At 41.4% G+C, this 21017-nt stretch overlaps 1 long non-coding RNA gene across 1 annotated transcript in view; it reads right to left on the bottom strand.

Moving 5' to 3' along the window:
• Positions 1–355: 355 nt before the first annotated feature.
• The window catches only part of LOC113985626, a 127943-nt gene continuing 107281 nt past the window's right edge, over positions 356–21017 (bottom strand). Inside the window, exon 3 of the long non-coding RNA XR_003539894.2 lies at positions 356–437. This is a non-coding gene — a long non-coding RNA (uncharacterized LOC113985626). The remainder of the gene's footprint in view (positions 438–21017) is intronic.

The raw sequence follows: 21017 nt of genomic DNA, 5'->3' as shown, positions 1-21017 counted from the left end.
TTTAAATAGGGCAGCCAAGCAAAAAGTTCAGACTGCTCAAATGACTAGCTGCTGCTCTCAGCAGCCTGCTCGTGCATTCCTTGCATACCCCAAAATGACACTGAGTGCAAGAAGGGTTTGGTGCTTTTAAAGGAAGAGCCATTATGTCCATAATATGTTAAGCCCCCCGTGGCACACTAATGGCAAGAATCTAGACCAGGTTACTCAGCACAGGAGACCATTTACTAACCAGCAGGGACCAGTTGAGTAGATATCTTTAAAACATGTACTAAACCCCACGTTCTAGGAGATAGGGGATGTGATGTGCCTGTGACTTGGGTGATCTGCATTTTAAACCCCACTCTGCCTCATCTGGATGGGGACCTCAACCCAGATCTCTTTCATCTCTTCAGAGTGTCTGGCTCTTCTCAATTCAGAAAGGTTATGACAGGAAGATCCTGTAAAACAAGGTTACATCACTCACATGGCAGGTTACAAAGTTAGGACATCTCATCAAGCAATTCTTTCAGCTGCCGGTGTTTCACTGTGTAAAACTGGAGCAGTGCCAGTGGAAGAGGCTGAGAGAGCCCACAGCACTCAAAAAGCCTGATGGGCAGAGCCCCTTCTGAGACATGAGAGACCTAAATTTAGCTCTATATGCCAGATTTGGCAGAGGGACATTTAGCTTCCAATTTCCTAGAAGAGGCCCAATTAACAGACGAAAAAAGAAATGGTCTCTCCCTCACTCTGTTTTTGTAGGAAAGGGTCAGCTCTTTTTGGATATCGATATTTAGGACCAATTTCAGAGTAGCAGGGGACACCTATGCACTCAGAGGCCAGAGTGAAAGGCTGTCCTTCTCTGAGGCATATCCTCCTGCCTCACTCACCAGCTCCCCTTCAATATGCTGTCTTCTGGGACTGTCATTTTTAAGTTCCTCACCTGGTCCTGCTCTGCAGGCAGAGTCTGTGCCTAAGTTGGATTTCTGTATCTCACACAGAGTCTTTCCTCTGAAAATCCTGGGATGCTACATATGAGGCATGGCATAAAGAGGGAAGGCAACAAGCAAAATTAGACCTGGAAGAGAGATGGCAACAGCAGGGCAATGGCTTTGTTCAGGCATTTAGCCAAGTACTAATGCCTGTCTATTGGAGAGTAACTGTCTCCAGAACAACTCCATCCAGAGGCTGAGGCAACAAAACAAATTATTTATTTGACTTTCTCTATCCAGGACCTTGCAAAAGAAAATTTACGAACACAGTGTGTCTTCCCAAGCCTGAACGTTTGCTCACATAATAAGGTGGGAAAAAAAAAGAACTTGGAAGACTTTATATAACAGTACCATCTCGTGACACCTGCCATAATAATATTTTGTCAGTCTTTTCTTATCCTATGTCTCTTGAAGCTCGACTAGGTTACTGCATCAAAGGGAAGGAGTAATAGTATCATTTCAGATAAAAGAAAAAGAGAGAAGTGTGCTGTACACAATCTGCCCATCATGTCACCTCACAGTTACATTAACCAAACAGGCACCACATCTATGAAAAGTACACACATAACATGGCAATCTGTGTCAACTACAGCTTCTCTTCAGGTATGGGAAAAATTGCTCCATTCTTACGCGGTAGCTATAATTCAAAATGCTTTACACAGATTAATTAATGGAACATACTTTATGCACATCAATACACTGAGTCAGAGAAATATTAAATAAATGACAAAGCACAAAATTAAATACACGCAGGAAGTGGCAGAGCCATAAACAACACTGAACTCCCGGATTTCAGAATTCAGAAAAAAAGCCCTACTCTAGTGCAACTATTTCCCTTCCCTTTCTTAGAGCATGTGTTTCAGGCAGCAAATTCTGCTGCGCAAGCATTGAGCACATCATCAGCTCTTTTCAAGTACTGAACTGAATAAATAATATTAACTATAATCCCACTACCATGTCCTAAACCACTAAATCTATTGAAATTTGAAACCTTCATATTTAACTGACTTTGGTAAAGATCACTCTGAAAGCTGCACTATCTTGGTACTACTAATTAATATGTAATAATAATGATAATCATGACCAATAATGCTGCTCTAATAAGGATTTAATCCTACAGATCATTTTATGAAAGCACTTTGATAATAATGGTTATTTATTCTTACAGTGCATTTTTCATGCTAGCAACTTCAAGTACCATAACGATTAATAAAGCTAAAGAAATAAAGAGATACATAAAATAACAAGCTTACGAGACTGCTAATATGCTGATCTTATTTAATAAACCTTACCAAATATAAAACTGTAAGGGAGATTCTCTTGGGAAAGGGCAAAAATAAAAAATAAACAAAAAACTCCTCGAGGCTATGTCAGCAGGATTAAATTGACCTGTGTATCAATGTCATTTCCATTGTCACTCTAGCAAACAAAATAAAATAATAAATACCATTTAGTGAACTGTGGGCAAGGCTGTCAGCTGGTGTAAAGAGATGCACTGGCATTAATCTAAAGGAGTTGTGCATCTGGCCCAGCATTTTCAAAGGGCTGCAGAAGCATAAGAAAATGCTCAGTATGTCCTGTCCATGATTACTTCAACACACAGAAGAGGAAGGATACATACTGTCAATGCTCACCTCCTCTGGTGATAGTTTATCTATCTATCTATCTATCTATCTATCTATCTATCTATCTATCTATCTATCATCTATCTATCTATCTATCTATATCTCTGTGTGAGCTACTTTGCTGGATTGGGCATACTGAGATCTGTTGGGGGCTTTTTTAGCTGCGGGGCCTAGGATTTAAGTTCAATAGAGGGGCCTCTTGCCTTCCTCCTCCCATGTTCCCACTACTGCAGCTAAACCAAAGGCTTTGGTTTGACCCAAGTTGGATTTTCATAGATATTCACAGCAGGGCAATAGAAAGAATTCACCTGGTCCAAAAAATCCACCATGAGGGATCTGTTTAGCCTACAGTGCTTGCATAGGCAGCATTTTGCCAAAATAGCTTAGAAAGGAAGTCACCTGGGCTGGCACAATTTACAGCAGCAAAAGAAATCTTCTGCAGGATGGCTTATATAACTAGGGAAGCCTGGTTAGCAATACAGACAGTTTTTATATGCCGAACTCAATCCTTCTCAAGAAGCCTTTACTGCTTTGACTTTCCTGGCAAAGTCTTGGTAGTAGAGATCAACTCTGAGAGATATACTCAACAGCAAAGATGTCAGGCTGAGTAACTTTCTATTTAAAAGAGTCTCCTGACTTTTTCTCATCTGGCACAGGTCAATCCAGTAGCAATGTGAAACCAGAAAGAAACAGGTTGTGGGGATGCACAAGAGAGAAGTCCTCAGGAGGAGGTTTACTGAGACATGAGATATAAATGGAAATCATCCACAGTGACCTGCTCGTGGGCTCCACAGCAATATCCACATGCTGGAGTCAGGGAAATGGAGAAGGGAGTATCCAACCTCAGGTGTGAGATAGGGGGAGAGAGGAGCAAGTCTTTGGAAGAAAAGCTGAAGGAACTTATTTCAGGGGAATTCTGCAGTTCTTCCTCTTCATAATCATATTTTCTCAGACAGTTTAGGAAATGATTGCACAGAGAAAGATACAAAAGAACCAAAAAAGATGCCAGGTAAACAGAAGCCCTCTGGCAAAAGAGAAGCCCAGCCCACGGTCAGAGAAACTATACGATGGTAAGAAATAGCTGGCGTGTTTTGAATACGTGCTATATAAACACTGTCTGAGGTTCATGGAAGTACTGAATGGAACCAACTATCTCTTTGTTAAGGGGATGAACAATATTTCATTCCAAATAACTATCAAGAGTAGCCTCCAGCCACAGAAAGCAAATCTGAATAGGAAGAGATCTTAGCAGATCCAATACAGGCTTTCTACACTACCGGTCGATCCTTCTCCAAACTAATTTGTGAACAAAGAGAACAAAGGGCTGGCTGTTTCTCTGGGGACAGTCTTATTTTCTAACTGAAGAGTAAATTATGTTGAATGAGAATACAAAGTCATAAAACATAATCAGGCTATTAGCTAGGTAAGAACTGGGGGAAGATACAGTGCTCCACAATGAATTCCCAGTGTTACATACGATAAGTAGAGACAATAGAAATCAGTGGGAAAATTTGGCATGCAGTGATTTCCTTCCCTGGGCCTCCTGCAATTTGCAGAACTCTGCAGAATTTCTTGGGCTGCTTGGTCAGCTTTCTCTTTTGCTGAAATATACTTGGATTTCAATGCTAACTACCACTGCTACAAAAGGAGGGTAGTTATAAAAGGTTGATTTGCAAAAATATTTATAAATTCTGCAGCTTTCTATTTTTAGGTGTTCAATTTAAGGCTTCTGGTGGCTGCAGACATCTGTCTTGTCAGAGATTTCTCTGTGGTGCTAACAGAAGTGAAGCTGAACTGAAGACTTAGATTCATCATGAAATGGGAACTGGGACTTTGATTCTACAGAAAATAGAACCCAGAGGAGAATCACAAACACATACACATTTTCCTTGCATATAGATATTACTATTATTCCCAGGATTGTTCAGCAGTGGAAATAAATAGGAATTTTGTTAGGGATTTCTGGTGGGATCAAGATGGAGCCTGGCTGTAGTCAGTAACAACTCTCAGGACACCAGCAAGCTTAGAATCATAGAATCTTTTCAGATGGACCTCTAAGATCACCAAGTCCAACAGTTAACCCAGCATTGCCAAGTCCACCACTGAGTTGCTTGCCCCTTCTTCCAAAGGTCATAAACTCTCCTTTTTTCCCTGAGTTACAGCCAAATCTCTCTGTTCAGCTGGGCTGGTCTTCTTCCTCACTGACTCCTCTTCTGATACATGGGGACAGCCTGCTCCTGTGCAGACGTCCTTCCTAAAGTATGTCCAGCCTTCCTGGACTCCTTTTCCCTTCAGGACTGCCTCCCAAGGGACTCTGTCAACCAGTCTCCTAAACAGGACAAAGTTTGCCCTCAGGAAATCCAAGCGTGTCTGTTTGTTGGACTCAGTTGTTGCTGTTCAGCCTGATGTGAACTCCTGAGGCTTGTGTTCCCTTTCACTTGGTCTGTCTTTGAACACCATACAGCTCACTATCCATGCTTAACATACTCCTGGTTAATGGTTCCCTGTGCAGTCTGTAAATGCTCTCCCTCCTCAGTCATTTTTAATTTCTGTATCAATCAGAATACCATCTGATGTAAAATTAAAGTTATGAGAAGCCCATTTGCTCAATGTTTGTGCTAGAAGACCAAAGTCCCATACTTGAAAGAGGAACTTTTTCCTCGAAGGATTACCCCAAATAACATTTTCACAAAGGCTGGAGAGTACATTATGCACAAAGTAGAGATCATGCAAGACTTCTCCTGGAGTCTCAGCAACACCATATTAGAACAACAGAAATCCAAAAGAGGGAGGAAAAAACTTGCATGTATGTCAGTGGGATGATCAGCATGGAGCATGTGATGGGTGTGTGGTGTGTTAGTTATGAAAATTCAACTAGCTATGAGAAGGGTTTACAGCAGAGTCTAAAAATATGACTATTCAGGCTATAAAGAAAAGGAGGTGCTGGGAAGTTCTGGAGTACATGGAAAGGTTATTAAAGAATAGCAACTAGGAAAACTTTTTGGAAAAATCACCCTGCTTAAGGGAAACTGGATACGAGAGAATCATAGCAGCTGTTCAGTCAACTTAGAAAAAAAATAAATCAACTGGCAAAATTTCAGTTGCAGTTTGTACATGCAGTTTGTACTGCTCACAGGATCAGAGAATGAAGCAACAGGAATGGCCTGACCAAAAATTCCAGTGGGGAGCTAAGTCATGGGTTGGAATTTGGAATCTGTAACAGGGTGAAATAAAGACTGTGAGGAACTAAACACAGGCATGGTTCATGAGGTAAGCAGTGGGCTTCTGCCATCAGCAAGGTGCAGGGTATGGAAGACAAAATTAAGCTCAAGAATGAACTGGTAAAAAGTGGGAAAACACCTTCTGGTCTTGGATCCAACCATGTAGTTAATGACATTGTTGATTTTGATCAATTAAATTTGCATGCCGCAGCTTCTGTTACAAAATCCATCACAAGATATAAAATATTTTGTTTGTTCTTAAGATTTCCATTTTCCCTTTTCTATAAGGTTCAAAAGGATCTTTTGCTCATGCTATTTTGCTCATACCGTACTTGAAAGCACAAAAATGTGAACTGTTTGTTTATCCTCAGGGCAGGTGCTCTGTGGATTATCACAGTCAAGCTTTGTTGTTCTGCACTACAAAGTCTTCAACCTTGACCTGAGAGGTTGTTTTTCCCACTTCCCCACCCCCTAAAAAAAGAAAACTAAAGCAAAGACAGAGAAATAATTCTGTATTCTAAGCTAGTCCTCTGTCTTGCTTTACCAAAGCCTTTGTCATACAAGTTTTCTAGTTACCTGTACCTGACTGCTACTCAATACTGAAGCTGGGCTGGGGCTGAAATCACTGTCTTAGTGTGGGTAGAAAATGAGAAGTGCAGAGTCCTGTGGGGAATTCAGCAGTGTTAATTGTATGACTTGGCAATACTCAGGGGAAACCTTCCAGGTGACATGTAAGGAAATAACACACATATATCTTACTTTACTATGAAGGAAACCAGAGTGCTCATCTCCCTGCACAATCTGTTGACAACTTCACCCTTATATTGAATGATGGTGCACAGGTGGAATTATCTTGTTCCATTAAGGATCTTTTAGAGAAACATATATAACAACGAAAGTCTGCTAAGGTTTTTTTCCTCCCAGACAAATATTGTACCAATCCTAAATTCTGGAGTTATTTCAAAAGAATAAATCTGGAAAAAATACAAAATGTTTTCTATTTATTGGTGCGTAGGGAAAAGTAATACAGTAAATTACTGCTCCAGTCCCTTCCCCTGGTATGATCTGTGATACAAGATAAAAAAGCACACTACAGCTCAAAACAGGAGGTGCAAAGATGACTTTTGAAATCCCCTGATCCCAACCTAATTGCTAGACAGTCCCCAAGCACAAGTTAGAGCAGCCTCCAGCATCAGCATCTAAACATGTCTTTTGTTCCAGTCCAAAGCCCATCAGGAACCATGCCCCTATACCACAGAAGTATTCTCTGGGAGAAGAATTAATAGGTTCCAGAGCCACTTGCTTCATCAGCCTGGAGAAAGCCTTATTTAACTCTTTGCATAACTTCAGTAGTGATTGTTTTGACCATGTCTTGTGAGAATATATCACTGGCTGCTATTCATAATTTAACATCATTTCTATAGTATCTAGTTAAAATATCCTCCTCATAATCCATGAGTGGCTCTTGTAATATCTGAGCCTGTGAAAGTTTCTGCTTTTTTGTTTCAGAGAATTTAAAAGCTATAAATGGCCATTAATCTCAGGTCTGTAGACCTCAAACTGTATCTAATAGTCTTGGAAAAATTTTCTCAGGCCCAGATGGACACTGCCTGGAAACTTCTGACTACACTGGTTAAATAGCTAAAGCATAGATATATCCCAGATGTTACCATGGGATGTTTGTCTTAACTAGTCATTAAGCTTTGATATGCATAGATATTTGGCATCAAATTACATTTTCTTAAAACTGTTACCAGTGGTAATTTGATACTTATGAAAACCCATTTTCCTATGAATGCTGAAATGTGGCAATTATCAGTATATAGGGCCACCAGGTTTACACAGGGGATTCACATATGAACAAGGGAAATATTTATTTATCAGGAAAGACAAAAATATCTCCCTGCTTTTCCTGCAGTGTCAGAAAGGCAGATGGGAGTGATGGGCTGGATTCTGATCACATGAAGTCACAGCTTGCAGGAATGAGCACATGGATGTAAAAATGGCATAGGGCTAAAAGCAGTCTGCAATGGATCTTGTTCTAAAATAAGACTTTTGTTGATCCTTGGATTTTCAAATGAGTCAAAGATAGTTGGAAACTCTTCTAGTACAAAATGTAGAAGTTAGATGTTTCATGCTTGTAGGTTCCTTTGATAAAAGGAACTGTCCTAGTTGCAACAGAAAACCCTAAACCAACCCTCTCTCTATTTATACTTTAGCTATTCCATGTCCTTCTCCAGGAGGACCAATTTTGCAGCACCACATAATCAGGTGGCTGGCAGCTGGGCACCACTATGCTCAATATTCAAACTCAGATACTGGAAGTGAAAAGAGAGAAACTGTGTCAAGGAAATCTCTATCAGCTGTACCCTGTAACTTAAAATCAGAGGCCTCAAAAAAATACTTTTGAATTCTTGCAGGGTTACAGGCCTCCAAAATAAATCAGCTCTGCCAGTTGTGAAACACCCTAGAGCATGTATTGGAAACATTCACTGTCTTTTAAAGTGACAGATTAAAATTTTTAGTAAAAAAAGTTCTGCTCTTTCCTTAAGCAATCCATAAGTAATTCCACTCACAGTGAAGGATTTGGGTGTTCTTCTGAAAATCTTCCAGCAAGCCCCAACAGCCTGCTTCAGACTGATTCTGATCTTACTTGCACTAGCAAAAAATAAATTTAAGTATACTGCATCAGAGATACTTTGGTGCATGTCCAAAATTAGGCTCCAGTTGCAGACCTGTGTATTTTTATGCTAAGAAATCCTAAGCTGGGCATGCAGAAGAGTTCTGCTGGAGGGGACCAGGGAAGAACTGTCCTTGGGTACAGTAACTCAGCCACACAATCTCTTCCACTGATGCCTCCAATGTTTTGTCTCAAATGCTGTCAGCATGCCAAGGCAACCTTGGGGACACAAAATTGGAGTACAAAGGCAGTTGTAAAGTCTCCCTAAGCCATTTATGAACGATAGTAGACACCTGCCTCCAAAAAATTTGAAATCAGTTTAGATAAAGCTGCCTCTTTGTGTAGTCAAGTGGAGTCCTCCGCATTGGAGTGAAAGGTCCTTCTTGGCTTCAGAAAGAATATATGACCATTCCCAGACCCTGCTTGGGAGAAAAGTTCCAACTATTTCTAGCGCTCTCAGCAGAAAACACCTAGAAAAACCCTCAGTAGCTGTGGTGGCCACAGGCTCTGCTGTCAACTCCCAGCAGCACCCGGCCCAGCAATGTGTGCACTGACCTCACCCCAAACAAAAAACAGGGCTCATGCCTGTGGTACTGGCCCAGCACCAAACTGCTCAAAGAATGAAAGAACAAATCTGGGGAAAATTATTCTTCAGCATAATTTCAGTTTAAAGAAAATATTTCTCAAACTGGGCGAACACGAACTCACAATCAGGAGCTGAAGACACCATGATTAATTCTGTCTTTCTGAGTTTGCAAACAACTGCTCCAGGAAGTACAAATGACTGTCTTATTTTTAATGGACTAACTCTGAAAACTAATGCTGGCGGTTAAACAAAAAGTTTAGTACTTCATCACCTGATAGCAGTAGCAAAATATTTAGTCAATGTCGGTCCACAAGTTCCATACAATCTTCCTCCACATGTGAAATCCGTGTGTTCTAGATCTCAGCTCTGTTCTTCACTTTATACATGAAATTTTGCATGACTCAGTTATGCATTTTCAACCCAAAAAAAACCAGTTGGATTTGCAGTACAACGGTGCCGACTGAAAATGGGGAGGACGGACAAGACATTATGAGATACATTGAATATGATATTGGAAGAAAAACCGTGGTGTGGCCCCTGCTCTGACTACATTATTCATTTTCATATTTAATTCATAAAAAACTTCGTCTAATTTCCACAAGGTTTCCAGCCTCTTGCAAAATACAGTCCCAGGATCTTGACATCCTCCTGCAAAATGCTGTTTGAGCTGGGTGCTTAAAAGTAAAAAAACTAATTTTAAAGACAAAGCCCAAAGCCCCAGTCACACACAAGCTTTAATGTTTAAGCTATTGTAAACAATGTTGGACAACAGCTCTGAAAAAGGAAGTGGCTGTCTTTTAAAAAACATCTTTTGAAAAGGGCCAGATTCTGACCCATAGGTAAGGCTAATGTAAATTGGAAGCAATCTCCTTGGAGTTAATAGAGATCAGATTCCAGGCTTATAAGCTTTTGCACACCGAATTTAACTACCTGTCATGCCTGCGAGGTTACAGCACAGACCTAAAAGAAGGTACAGTGTAAGATCAATGTTAAGGAAAGAGTTTCATTTAAAAGACCATCTTTTCCCATCAGACATGATAGGAGATTTATTATTCCAATATTATTGTTGAAACTAGAAGAGAGAGGAAAAAATAAACAGGAACATATATTTTCATTTTATGACTGTGAACAACATTTCATACTGTAAACATATCTTGGTCTATAACATTTACCCAGTAAAAAAAATAATTTCAATACAGTCCTTATTGCTAGCTCGGCAGAGCCTCCCCAGAACATTGTGTTAATGATTAATATGAAGTCAGTGGAATTCCACAGTTGCTGAGAGTCTTGTGCCCAAGAATGAACTGCATTGCTAAATCAGCAAAGACAGTTGTCAAGGTAACCTCTATGTAATCTATTTAACTGGCTCCCAAAACACCAATCAAGGTCAGATAACGCACTCAAGCACCATATGAACACACTCATACGGCATAAAGCTTTGTATCAAGACAGCAGGGAGGAAAAAACCTCATTAGGAAGTAGGGGGGAAAAAATAAATTCAGTTTTGAGAAGTGTTAATTGGGATTGCAGTTAGCTTTGTGGGGAAAGCATGCCACTCATCTGAATACGTTTTATCTATAGTAAAAGTAATTTCACTCCAGTTTAGTTTGAATGGAAATATCCTTCTACTAGTGTTAGGAAAAAAAAAAGACAAAAACAACCCACCCAAAATGTAAAAACAGCCACGGATAAATTATTAATTTCATTTATTGTTTTATTAATGCATGCCTGGCATCTACTCTGATACAGAGTTCTCATTTTGTTTTGCTCTGCAATAGATTTTTGTGTTCCTTAACAACAAATGAAATAGCAGCAGCATTTCAGGGCTGGGGATACAGCTCCCCACACAACACGGTTCCACAGGTCCTGCTCCCCTGAGGCCTCTCCCCTCCTATGGAAACTTTCCAGTCATTTCTGGAAAGGAGAATGATCTATTTGGAGTTACAATCTGATGGGTACCTTGAATTTTAAGCTGTGTTTACTTTCTGTGCATTCACATCTCTATAGCCATAACAAGGACTGGCAAGAGTCACTGGGGTCTGAACTGATTTTTATTCCAACAATTGCTGTGCATACAAATCAACATCCTTTGCTTGATATTTACTTCTTTGTTCAATATTTACTGCTTTGCTCATCCTGGAAGCAGAGGATAGTAAGCATTACTAGAATTAAAATGTTGTCTCTTTCCGTTGGAGCCTCCATATCCTTGTCCTCTGCTGGAAAGCTACAGTACTCCACAACTTCTTACAGCCTCTAGTCCTCAATGAATCTCAACAAATATCCCAATGCTGCTTACAGTAAAAGCACATACCAAGGGAGCTATTTCCTTCCTTCATTTATACAATGTCAGTGTCATGGAGCTGTGCTAAATCAGGACACTGCTCCTGTTCCATGAAGATGCCAAAAGGTCTAGCTGTAGAAATGAAGAGCTAAAATTAACAGCTCCAAAACTGCAGAAAGCAATCACAGTAAAGACTAGATAACATCTGTGTGTTTAGACAATATCTTTGGTCAATGCCATTCACACAAAAAAACCCCCAACAACAAACTCTTTTTTAAATGCAAAATGGTTGCATACATCAGACTTTAATGAAAGAAGAGCTGCAATTCTGAGAGTCACTATCAACTGTGCCTAAGTTGTAGACATTTAGCACTTCTCAGGGTTTCCTCCTTTGTAACACTGTGTGAGATCCGTATGCCTGTCTGGGATCAGCGCAGGATCCAAGGGCTATAAAATCATGTACTAGATTAGGAAACAAGGAAGACAACTGCACATTCTAGTCATCCCCAGTGTGGGAGGGTGTGATGGTGCCACAAGCTGCTGCTTATCATGTTGCTGCTGAAGGCAACCATGTAGGCAGAACCCACAGCCTTCACAGACCTACCCCAGGACTGCTTTGGATCCGCTAGGAATAGGCTGGGAATAACGAAGCTGCCAAGCTGCCTCCAACCTACTTGAGAAAGTCAAGCTTCAGCAGAAGACAAACTGTGTTGCCTGTCACAGCATCTCATCTTACAGATGTAGGGCAGATGTGCACCCACAGACACCCACATGGTGCACCCATGTTGGTTGGGTTCCAACACATGCTCTTGAGTTTCCATCTCAAGGAAACAAGACTAGGAGCTAGGAAGGACCTAAATCTTGTCTGGCTGTGGAGTCAGGATAGACACAGTGTGAACAATTTCATATGAACACTTTAAGGATCCAAATATTATTTATGACATTTTTCTGTAAAATAACCATCACCATAAAACCTGAACACATCATCAATACTCAGGAGTTTACCACAGACCTGTTAGGGCACCATTTTGAGATCAAGAAGCTGACAAGGATGTGGACTAAGTGATTTGCTCACTGTCAACAGGATGCACGTGGCAGTCACAGATGGATGCTAAGAACCCCCCCCAAAACCCAGCTCAGCTGAGGCACTGTGGTCTCTGTGTTTAAAAAAGCCACTTGAGAGCTCTGAGCACCCATAAAACCTGTTGATTTCAGATTTCACCAGGAGGTAAGAGCATTTGGCACTTGTCAGGTGTGTTAGCATAAAAGGAAGGAGCTTGTGTATCTTTTCAAGCTCTAGAGACTGTGGCTGCTTTCAACAAGAAATTAGCAGCTTGTCTCTGGGTTTTGACATGTCAGACACAGAGGGGAGGACTGACAGCTAATGAAGCTCTGAGACAATTACAGTGACTCTCCCCTGATGAACCGAAATCCACCTCTGCATTGCTGGGCACCAGTGTAATGAAACTTGGACTATTCGTAGCATATCCCCTTTTGTGCCACTACAAACACTGATCTGACAGTGCAGATGAAAAGGAAAGAGGATGAAAACTGAAGGAACGCTCATTTCTAAGACAGACTATGTCAGAGATGCTGTATACAGTCAATCAATGTAACAGTGTTTCTTGTCCTGGCAAATATGTGATAAGCCAAGTTTCAAACCAAACAAGACTGTAAATATAAATATTTATTGCCATGCTTGCAGTAACCTGGTATTTCAGAACTCAGAAAGTGGTTCTGGATTCACAATGACTTCAGCTCTTACACGTCCTTGAATGTGGACCTAGCTTACTTTCGAGTTAATTTGGTTACATGAACAGAACCCATTTAATTTCAATCAATACTCTGCCACTGTACCTTTGTGTGTGTGTGTGTGTGTGTGTGTGTGTATGGTCTATCTGTTTTCTTTATTAATCCCAATTAGAATTGTAAACATGGACTGTACCCAAAACACTGCTCTTTGCGTCCATAAAATTGCTCTTGTATTTCTAGGAAGTTTAATGCAGGCATAGACAGCAGGTAACATCACTGGCTCTGTGAGGGTGTAGCACAGCCAGCGTAGGCAATGCTGGCAGGAGATACCATGCACTTCCTACTCAGAGACAGGCTAATACAGCTTTTGTGGACAGGCAAATATAAATATACATATGGAAGATAAAGCAGGGTGGTCCTACCATCTAGCCACAAAAGTGATTTTAAAAGCCTCAAGTAAATGTATATGAAACCATCACACTTACTGCACCATCTCTATTCTGCAAGTTATTACAGTAAAATCATGCTTACAATCATTTCAGTCAGCACTCCCTTTATGGAAGTAATTTCTGGAGGTCACAACCTGAAAGCATATTTATATCTGAGGAAAAACATTATGCTTGCAGATTTTGAGACTTAAAAAAAACCCACAAAAAACCCCCCCAAAAAACCCACAACACTATTTGTTGACTTTAATAAACAAATTTTCTAAAAGCGGTTTCTTACTTTTTTCTATTAACTTTTAAATACTAAATTTAAAGACCTAATTTGCTTATTCCTAATCCCAGTCAAATACAATGAAAAGCTCTGAAGCAGTTCAGAATTGCAGGTGTGGTTTTCATGTGTCTTTCTCACCCACCCACATGTTCATACACTTCAAATGTACTGTTAGAGCTGCATTCAAAAAAACCTCAAATTCTGGAGGGGAAGAGATCCCTACAGACTCGGCCTCATGCATGGCATCAGGATCAACGCTGTAGATTCTCACATCTCCAGAGGAACATGAACTAATCCACACACTAAGACAGGATTTATAAGACGGACTGTAACAGCTCCTAAGATAGCTCTTACTGCCTCTGTGTTGTTAATGTGTTTGCAAGATTAGTATTAATTACTCAATAAGGGATATATCTGTTTTGAGAGCTTGTAATAAGTCCTTACTTAATATTAAGCAAATAACATGCAAATGAAAGAACATACTGTATAAGCAACAAAGTATTTAATTATTTGTATGTATTTTAAGGGTCTATAATAAATATATCTGTCTTTGTAGGATCTATTACAGGTATATATTTATGTTATCTATGAATAGCGATTATTTAAAGGATATATTCGATACAGACATTCAAGGTTAAACAAGCAATGCAAAGGTGATATGAACTAATGATTGCCAATACACTCAAACTTAGATACCTTGATTCTAGCTGTTAATCCTTCACATAAAGGACAGTGAGTACCTTCTTGCTCACCCTCTCCCCCTCCCTCTGACTTATCATTCCTGGGTTAGTATCATTTTCTGAACCTTCTTTAAGCACCCTGCTTAATATATGATAATTGCAAAATTTTTCTTAAGTAAAGGAGAGAGAAAAAAAAATAACCGACAGAAGAAATCCAATGTAAAGTAGTGTCATTTCACTGCAGCCCAACAAGCAATCCTGACTTTTACCAGCTGGGACCCCAACTAGAAACTCTGACCCGCCCCCCCTCAGTCAGGCAGCCGATAACAAACTGCCAATCCACTGACCAGCAGGAAAAGCGCTGCTTCTCCTCCTCCCATTCATCACGTTCCCCAGCTACTTCACAGCAGCGGGCGGAGGTGGGGGAGCAGAGGATGCCAGGCTTGGCTCGGCGCTGGCAGGGGGCAGAGCTGGGTGCGGGTCCGCAGCCTGGCGCGGGTGCAGCGCCGCTCCCAGCGCTGCCGCCTGTGACTAATCAGCGCCCACAAGGCTCGCGCTGGTTTATTCCACTTAGATTCTTCTGGTTCATATCAAAACACAACAGCCAGGGATACTAATTCATCTTCATTTTCTCGAGTAAAAAAAAACAAACAAAAAAACAAACCCAACATGGCAACTCAGGCAAATGTTTATATGAAAATGAGCTTTTTATCTCTTGATACCTCTGTGACTGAATTTTCCTTCAAGAATAACAGATGGCTGAACTGTACTAGGTAAAGAGTTTGAATGAGTTGGTGACAAAAAAGAGGGTTGTACAGTGGTTTTTTTTATAAAATAAATCTCCCCCAAACCCACTCCTGTAAACAGTAATAAGAACATGCAGGGCTTTTTAATTGAACATTAAACTCAGAAGTCCTATTACATTCACAGTACAGTATCTAGTTAATATATCCTTTGGGTTTTTTTTTTCCTTTGTCCCACCCACAGAGATGTTACAAATTGGATTTAAATTAAATTTCATTCTAAACACATATATTCAATCATAACAAAACAGTGACAAATTAGCTTATTCCATTTAAACTCATTGTATGCTCAGCCTGAGTGCCTCCTGCTCCAACCCTGGGCCTATTTCCCAAAGGTTGAGTATTTAAAGAACTGACGCACAAATGTGTGTGCAGCTATTAGCAGGGGAATTGGTTTGATTATTACATGAAATACCAGGTTGAACTGCAGTGTGTGTTTTAAAGTGTGAATATGGAAAAGGGTTGTTTTTATTATTGCATGAGTAAAGGCCTATAAACGGATGGAGTGGGGCAGAGGTAGTTGCAGCTGTTCTAGCAATGCCTATATTTATTTTTCCCTCTTTTTAAAATATGATCTGATATAAAAAGAAACCTGACTAGTAATTTCCCTTTTAACATAGTCTGTTATACATCCATTGAAACGCTGTTCCCCCATTAGCCACCTTTCCTGTACAGGAATAACATATAAGGAGATTTTTTTGTTTGGTTGTTGGGGGTTTTTTTCCATCACGGCTGGGCCCTTGCTAGTTTTAGTGCTTAAAGGAAGCCAGAATGGGTCAGGTGTGGAGACAACAGAGTGAATTTGATACCACTCCTGAGAGAACTTGGACAGGGTCCAAATCAATCTGTCTCAGGGAGTGGAGGGGGGGGGAGCAGAAAAGCAACAGGCATGAAAAAAAGATCCTGAGCGTTACCATGGCTAAACATCAACTGCGGTTAGATCAAACACTCGTGAAGCAAAGGATATTGAAACTGTTATTTGTAGAGGAAAAAAGCCATCATTTCAAAATTACAGTGGAATGTGTTTAGAGAATAAACATTCTCAATTTGCCCTAAAATTTGTTAGCAGTAAACAAACTCGCTGCTTTTACCAGGTTTATACAGTCTTTGAGCACTGTGGATATTTTAGAGATGATTCAGGACTCATTGTTAGAAATTTCTGAAACAGGTAGGGCTGTGGCATCCCTACACAGGGATGTGCTTTAGCTATCTGTTGGCCTAGGGTAGTTAATCACAACTGCTAACAAACAGGAAAAAAAGAAACAATTAAAATTCTAATTGGTTTGAAACTTTAAATCCCATCCCAGCATGCGCACTCATTCCTCTGTATACTATCCAAATCCTAGCAAACCTTCTTCCCTTCTCCCTGTGGGCCAGCCGTGCACAAATTTGCTGCTTCCAAAATTCAGACTCCAAGTTTAACTCTGGGTTTAATCCTGCCAGATACCCAGAAGCCATGACCTTCCCTGAACATTCTAACAGCCTTACAACAAGGCCCCAGCACCTCTTGGAATTGGCTATGAAGGAACATTTCATAGAATTGCTTAGATTGGAAAAAACCTCTAAGATGATCAAGTCCAACCATTAATGCAGCACTGCCAAATCACCACATTACCATGTCCCTCAGTGCCACATCTGCATCCCTTCTAAATACCTCCAGGGATGGTGGTATAAATTTTACCCCTGGGGAGCCTGTTCCAGCGCTTTGACAATTCCAATGAAGGAATTTTTCCTGATACCCAATCTAGACCTCCCCTGGCACAACTTGAGGCCTCTGGTCCTATTGCTTCTTACCTGGGAGAAGAGACTGACCCCCCCTCGGCCACGGCCTCATTTCAGGTAGTTGTAGAGAGTGATGAAGTCTCCTCTTGAGCCTCTTTTTCTCCAGGATGAACACCCTCAGCTCCCTCAGCTGCTCATCAGACTTGTGCTCCAGACCTGTTGCCCTTCTCTGGACTTGCTCCAGCACCTCAATGTCTTCCCTGCAGTGAGGGGCCAAAAACTGAACACAGGACTCGAGGTGTGGCCTCACCTGTGCCCAGTCCAGGGGGATGGTCACTGCCCTGGTCCTGATGGTCACTGCTGGTCACACTATTGCTGGTACAGGCCAGGTGCCATCGGCTTTCCTGGCCACCTGGGCACACACTGGCTCATGTTCAGCTGCTGTTGACCAGCACTCCCAGGTCTTTTCCTGCCAGGCACTTTCCAGCCACTCTGCCCCCAGCCTGGAGCTGCAGGGGGGTTGTTGTGACCCAAGGGCAGGACCTGGCACTTGGCCCTGTTGAACCTTGTCCAACTGGCCTCAGCTGAGAATCTAGTCCCCAAACTTCTCTCTGATAGCCACTAGATGCAGAATAGATCCCTAACACAGGGTTTTGAATGCTGACAGATGAATTTGTTCCCCAGATGCCAATGGTCATGACTACTGTGAAGCCCTTTTGTACCTTCACAGCTGTACCAGACTCACTGGCCAGGTGTAACAACTCCTGGCACTAGTAGTTGTTCCTTTTCCACACTAAGGAGAGCTGCAGAAGTGCAAATTACTCCTTCACCAGTAACTGTACACAGCTTCAGGATCTCAAGACACGTTCCCCCTTCTGCACAAGGTCTACTGAGTAGTGTTAGAGGCTGTACCATCTGCACGAAAAATACATCCACATTATTACACCTTATAAATCAAATACAACTGTAGGAAAGCAGGTGGTCATAAACTAACAGAAAAATCAGACCTATAGTGCACATATATTAGACTAGATCCACTCATCATGTCACCCAGGGGTTGAATGCAGACAACAGGACAATTTATTTGGGTTATCTGTGGCTGACAGGTAAGAAGCATGCATGGGGCACTGGGAGAGTGTGCACATGTTCTGGATAACAAGTCTTGCATGTTCTGACTGGTCTGACAGGGAAATACCTTCCCTCTGTCCTCACTCCTACTTGCCTGCTGGGGGTCCCAGAAAAAAAAAACAACAATGGAAGGGTACCCAGGAGGAGGAATATTTGTCTTAGGAAAGAGATAAGTGGGGCACATCAGATAATGATGCTGAGGTAGGCAAGCAACTGAAGCCAGAGACAAGGGGAAAGGATGTCTTAAAGAGGTAATGGAATTGATGTGGGTGGGAACTGCAAGTGGGGTGGAAGGGACTTGAGTGAAAAAGGAAAAATTGATCCTAGCATTGATAAGCTGAAGTCTTCAATAGCCTGTCCACTGTTTGAGGCCAGGTGTGCTGAAGAAACATCAGGTTCATTGGTAACTCTGCCTGAGCAAGGATCTCAAGCTCAGAGCTGTAGTAAGGAATCTGTGCAAACCATTTTTTTAGTTGCTTGTTGTTTTGTTTTGTTTTTTTTCCCAATAGTCAAGGAGTTTGAGCACCATCAGCAAGATAAGGACAACAGACAGTGTCACATCCTCTGGGGTAAGAGATGGTAAATCTCTGTTAGGAAAAATGAGCTTTTAGAAGTTAATGGATGTTGCAAAAACTACCAATACACTCTTCTTCTTTGGGCTTCCCTCGAGGTGTGAAACACAAACCATAACAGCTTTTCCAAGCAGCTCCCCGACTTTCCCATCAGGGAACAGCACAAGTGGGGCTGTGAGCCCACAGCACAGGCTGGTCCGAGCCCCAGGGCACAGCCCCACAGCACCTGAGCCCAGCGAGCAGAGCAGGGCAGTGACAGCAGCGGGTCCTGGTGACAGCTCAGAGAGCCACAGGTGAACAGCAGGTTACACACAGAGTCCAAGGTCAATTGGAATCCAAGCGACATTCCAGGAGGAGGGCTGGGGCCATGCACACCTACACTGCAGGGACAGCAGCCCCAGTGCTGAGCTGCAGAGGGGTTCCTGGGCCATGGACGGGGTGCCAGGGGCTGGGCAGGGGCATCGGGCATCATTGGTGCAGGTGGGGCCCTGACAGCTCTCGAGGGGTATCTGTCAAATCTATCAACAGACACATGTGCAGCATTAATGCCTGCAGCACGTCATATCCTAACACTGAAATAAGGGCAAAGCTTAATAGGCACAAGTGACCCTTATTCCAAACCACTGGAACTGCTCTGGTGAGTGCAGGTTCCACCGGTCGGAGCCGGTGAGATCCAGCCTCTCTTGATTCTGAGGTCAGATCCATGCACGTATTAATTAAAGGACAGAAAAGGAAGCAGAATAGTACGAGTTAAAAACTACTGCCAGCAAAAGCCTCATCTTTTAAATATTCCTTAAGACTACTTAAGTATTCCTGCCCCAAGGAAGTAAATGAGATTATTCATATAAGTAAAAACTACTTACACGAGCTATGGTTTGCAAGACAGTTTACCAATTATGGAGACAGATTTCTGCAACAAAGTCTTACAAAATACACAAGACCATTCAACTAATTTTTTTCTACTCTCAAAATAATAAAAATCACTGACCATCCAAAATTGTAAATTGGAGGGAAGAAAGGGAAAACTGCAACAATAAACCCTCTGACAATGGTGTTGTCTAAAAATCAGTTTCCTTTTAAAAATCCTGCATTTACTATTTACTTTCAGTTTCAAATAAAAAGGGACACTTCAAATATGCACCAGGAATTTCTTGGACACACAGAAACAAAATTGCTTACAATGTTAATGATAAAACCCTTCTTGTTTTTCATGGCCACAAAAAATGCCGTTTTTGGAAAGGATAAGGTCCTTTATGATGTTGATAAAGCACTTCTCTTGCAGAAACACGGGGTACCATCAATCAATAACATTTGTCTCTGGCTTCTTTTGTTGACATCCCAATATTGCAACAGCAAATCATAATCTTAGCAAATAAAAAGGCTCTAGGGAGAAGCAGCTATAAATTGGGCCTGGTTGGATCAAATGAACTCTACCATGAAGGTCTGTTAAGCACTGAGTGTCTTACTTTCTAGCAGAACATTCAAATTGAAAAGAAATAGGTAAATTGAAAGTAAGAAGCAGAGTTAAGGAACCAGAGAGCCAAAGTAATTTGGTTCTTCAGCTAATTAGTAGCAGATCACCCTGATAATCACTGTTGTGCCTTGTTTTACTTTAGCAGTTATTGATTTCAGTTTACCTCAGTATTTTCACATTTTTTCCTCCTCAATTTGGAAGATTTCCTTAAGTGCAAAACTCAGGCTCGATCTGAGCAGACATCACTCCATCGCTTTAATGAGCACTAAGGGCCTGTCGACGTAAAAAGGCTGCTCCAGATTAAACACAGCCTGTTACGTAAAACATCGGAGCTACACTGGTTTAAAGTGGCTTTATTGGGGTTTAACTCAGGGTGGCCACACATCAGTCTAAATGAAAATGAAAGTTTTCCCTGGCACGGAAAAAGGCAGGCAAATAGAATCGTGCACCAAAATATGCACGTACAACTGATGCAACTTTGTCACACAGATAAATCTGGGCTCTTCTTGTTGACCCTTCAGAATAGAAGGACTAACCCACTCAAACAACTCTAATTTTCATAAACAGATTTAATGGTGTGTTGTTATCATAAGAAATTATCATTACAATTATTCCCCTTCAGTTCCCCGAAGCATGCTGTGTAGTCTGGTGTCAAGGTTCAGTTTTGATCTGGGTCACACATGTATCAGGCCATGAGAAGGAACAAACTTGGGTACATTAGTATTGAGCTGTTGCTTCCACCTAGGACAAGTGCACAAGCAGTCTGTCAATACACGGAGGGCAGCAAGACCTCAGAGCAGGGAGGGAG

This window comes from Pipra filicauda, unplaced genomic scaffold (assembly GCF_003945595.2).
Source record: "Pipra filicauda isolate LSUMZ 115617 unplaced genomic scaffold, ASM394559v2 scaffold239_size1682155_pilon, whole genome shotgun sequence".
NCBI lineage: Eukaryota > Metazoa > Chordata > Aves > Passeriformes > Pipridae > Pipra > Pipra filicauda.
The sequence above is the reverse complement of the archived record's forward strand: the minus strand, read 5'-3'. Positions and strand labels throughout refer to the sequence as shown.